Source organism: Mandrillus leucophaeus, unplaced genomic scaffold (assembly GCF_000951045.1).
Source record: "Mandrillus leucophaeus isolate KB7577 unplaced genomic scaffold, Mleu.le_1.0 Scaffold862, whole genome shotgun sequence".
Lineage (NCBI taxonomy): Eukaryota > Metazoa > Chordata > Mammalia > Primates > Cercopithecidae > Mandrillus > Mandrillus leucophaeus.
Genome location: NW_012109386.1, coordinates 2978 through 7280, shown reverse-complemented (window position 1 = coordinate 7280; position 4303 = coordinate 2978). Strand labels below are relative to the sequence as shown.

The following is a 4303-nucleotide window of genomic DNA, read 5'->3' as shown; positions in this document are numbered from 1 at the left end:
AGGGGGAGAAGGGGAAGAAGAAGAGGCAGAAAGGGGATGGGAAATGAAGGAGAGGAGACAAATGAGAAACAGAGACAGAAGACAAAAATTACTAGTATCAGAAATGAAAGGTTATCAGTATTGATGCCACCGGCATTAAAAGGATAATAAATGAATAGTATAAACACTATGTGCTCACAAATTTGATTACCTGGACAAAATGGATCCATATCTTGAAAGACACAAACTACCAAAATTATTTTAGTTTGTTCAGGATGCTATACCAAAATGCCATAAACTGGGTGGCTCACAAACACAGAAGCTTATTTCTCGTATTTCTGGAAGCTGGGGAATCCAAGATCAATTCTAGGCACCAGCAGATTTCATGTCTGCTGAGGAGTCACTTTCTGGCTCATGGAAGCCATCTTTGCAATACGTTCTCACATAACAGAAGGGGTGAGGAACCTTTCTAGAAAAAACTACTAATCCCACCTATGAGGGCTCCATCCTCATGACCTAATCACTTTTCAAAGGACCTCAAATACCCAAATACCATCACACTGAGGATTGGTTTTGGCACATGAATTTTGGGGAGACACAAAAATTTAGTCCATAGAACTTACAAAAGGAGAAATAGATAATTCGAATAACTCTTTATCTAGTATAGAAATATATGAATAATTAACAATCTTCCAAGAAAGAAAGCAACAGGCCTAGATCATTTCACTAGCGAATTGTATGAAACATTTAAGGAAGAAAAGATATCAATTATTTATAATTGCTACCAAAAATCAGAAGCAAAAGGAACATATCCCAACTCATTCTATGAAGTTCTAATATCAAAAGCAGAAAAAGACATTTAAGGAAAAACAAATGTTCAAATGTCTCTCATCAAAAATTCTCAACAAAATATTACCATGCTGAATCTAGCAATACATTGTTGAATTACACACCAAGACCAAGTGAGATTTATTCCAGGTATGCAAGCCTGGCTTAACACAAAATAGTTAAGGCAATCTATCACATAACTAGCTAAAAAAGAAAAGTTATTTGATCACAGTAATAGATTAAGAAAGCATTTTATAGACTCCAAAGCCCATTCATGGTTAAAATTTTCAGCAGACTAGAAATAGAAGGGAAATTCCTCAACTGATAAAGAACATACACCAAAAGAACACCCTACAGACAATATCATACATAATATGAAAAGTGGGATGTTTTACACAAAAGATAAGGAAAAGTTATCCCCTCTCACTGCTCCTATTCAACATCATACTAAAACCCTAGCTAATGCAATAAGACAAGAATATAAAATAAAGTAAAAGGTATAAAGATTGGAAAGGGAGCATTAAAATGCCCTTTGCTCACTGATAAATTGATTTTCTATGTAGAAAATCTCAAAGTATCAGCCAAAAACCCTTCTGGATTATAGCAAGATTGCACAGTATAAGGTTAATATACAAAATCAATTGCTGTCCTACATCCAGCAACGAACAATGAGAATTTGAAATTAAAAGCCCAATACCATTTTCATTAGCATCAAGAAAATGAAATAGACACAATCTAGCAAAATACGGGCAGGGTGTATGTGAGAAGAACTATAAAATCTGTTGAAAGAAATTAAAGATCTAAATAAATGAAAAGACATCCATGTTCACAAAACAGGACTCAGTGTTGTTAAGATGTCAATTCTCTTCAATGTGATTTATAAATTCAATACAACTTTGGTGAAAGCATGAACAAATTATTGTGTGGAAACTGACAAACTAATTCTAAAGTTTATATAGAAAGACAAACTAACCAGAATAGCCAACAATATTGTAGGGGAGGAACAAAGTTCAAGGACTTGCAAAGTGATCAGTGGAACAGAATAAAGAACTCAGAAATAAGAGCCCACAAACACAGTCAATTGATCTTTGACAAAAAGGTAAAAGCAGTTCAATGGAGAAAGGGTAGCTTTTTCAAAAACAGTGATGAATCCATTTCATGTATTATATATACATATATGCAAAAAAAAAAAAGGAATTGAGACACAGATCTTGCTCCTCAAAAATTAATTCGAAGGATACATTTTTAAGTTAATAATATTTTAAATTGTCAAACCATAATCGCATACATTTATGGGGTACAATGTGATGCTTGGATATATGTATAAAATGAGGAATGACTGCATCGTGGATAAAATATCCATCACCTCAATTTTTTTGCAGTCAGATATTTGAAATTTACTTTTTGTTATTTTGAAATATACAGTACATTATTATTGACTATAGTCATCCTGCTGTGCAATAGATTTCAAAACGCGTTTCTCCTGTTTAACTGAATCTTTGCACCTGTGAACAACTTCCCATTTTTTTCTCCCCAGCAACACAGCCTCCGGTAAACATCGTTATACTGTCTACCTTTATGAGTTCAATTTTTAGACCTAAATTTAAATCCAAAAGCTGTAAAACTTCTGTAAAATAACAAAAAGAATAGATATTTAGGTAACTTTGGATTTGGCAATTACTTTGTAGATACAACACTGAAGTACATAAAAGCACATTTTACCATGAAAGAAGATATTGGTATGACTTTGTTACAATTAAAAACTTTTGCTCTGGGAAAGGAAATGTTAAGAGAATAGAGAAGTCACAGACAGCGAGAAAATATTTGCAAAACACCTGTCTGGCATCCAGACCATTAAAAACCACTTACAACTCAACAATAAGAAATCAAACAACCCAATCAGTAAATAAACAAAAGATGTAAAAAGGCTCCCATCAGAGATGGCATATAGAAGGGGAAAAGTTTATGAAAAGATGTTCGCCCTCCCAGCGCTTTTCCCTCCCTGCGTCCGTCTCTCCCCCACACACCCTCCTCGAGGTGGGAGCGGGTCAGGAGCGCTGGGCGGTGGCTATGACGCGCTGTCTCTAGGGCAAGGCGTGGGATTTAAGCGCATTGTAAGCCGTGGGTCCCGGGGAATCCCAAGAGGCTGCGCTTGGAGCCCAGACTGACCCGCCTCTCTCATGGTCCCGGCCCGCTTCCCTGCAGAACCTGCCTTACTCTTCCTCTCCCCAGGCCTGCTAGCCGCGGCAGGTCTTGGCTCCCCGGATCCTGGTGGACCCACAAGGAGCTGCGTCCACGAGGAGCCGCCGCCCGAGAACAAGCTGCCCGCGGGCCCTGGGGAGAACTGCCCCTCCGATGAGCTCGGCTGAGCGTGCACGCAGTGTCAAAATCAAGGACGCCTGGATGCTTTTCATGGCAGTGACGAAAGTTTAACAAGAGGAGGAGAAGGGCTGCTGAAAGGTGCGGTGCCGCGGGGCCAGAGTGCGGGATCCTGAGCCCTGCATGCGCGTCCTCGCGGGGCCGATCGCTGCGAGCCTCGCTCGGGTCCAGCCGCCTCCAGGGAGAACTAATGTCCACGAGACGCAGGGCGTGAGGACGGTGCTGGCCGCACCCCTGGTCCTGCAGCCGCGGAAGCCGCGCGAGGAGGCCGCCTTCCACTGCCGCCTGCGCCGGGACGGGTTGCTGCAGGGGTGCAGCTGCAGGAGCTCCGCGCCTGCTGCTTCTCCGACGCCAGGGCGCCGCCAGGATGGCAGGTGCAGGAGGCTGCGGCTGTGGGCAGATGCGGCTTCCAGCCCCAGGTCCCGGCGGCCCCTGGCTTCCCAGCCCGCTGTCCTGTGGGCAAGAAGATGAAGAAAGCCACCCCATCAGCAGGTCAGCTGCCCCGCCTGGCAGCACAGCCGGACAAAGGCAACCCGAAGTTCATCCTCTCTGAGGTGACTTCATGCGGGCAGCGGACCCGCGCCCAGGATGCTGGGGAGCCCTGTGCGCCGGAGGCCGGCCCCTGGGGCCCAGAGGCGTCACAGGGCGAGAAGGCACCCGCCTCCCAGCGATTTCACCCTCCGGCCCGCCCGGCCCGCGAGGTGTCCCAGAGGCTGCGGACAAGCCAGGCATTCTGCTCGGCGGCGGCTGCACAGGGGCGAGAACTGAGAACCCCCGATCAACCCCAATCGGGGTGACTGCCAAGTGCCCATGCCAGCGACCCCGATCTCCCTCCTGTGGAGGAGTGGGGCGGGAGGCATGGCCGGGGGCCTCAGGCTGGGCGCGCTGGCGATCCCGAGGCAGACCAGGTCATGCACCTCCAGCCCGCCTGGGCACCCAAGCTACAGCCGGCTTCTGTGTGCAGGCAGCAGGCTCCAGGCAATCCCCGAGCCCGCCCGCACTCCCCGTATCTCAGAACCGGGGCCAGACGTCCCAGTGGCTGCGGCTAAGCCAGGCGGTCTGCCCTGCGGCGGCAGCACAGGGGAATAGATATTTAGGTAACTTTGGATTTGGCAAT

The 4303-nt window shown here is 45.6% G+C and overlaps 1 pseudogene; it reads left to right on the top strand.

Moving 5' to 3' along the window:
- Nucleotides 1-2987: 2987 nt before the first annotated feature.
- On the top strand, nucleotides 2988-3657 carry LOC105531081 (annotated as a pseudogene).
- Nucleotides 3658-4303: the final 646 nt, after the last annotated feature.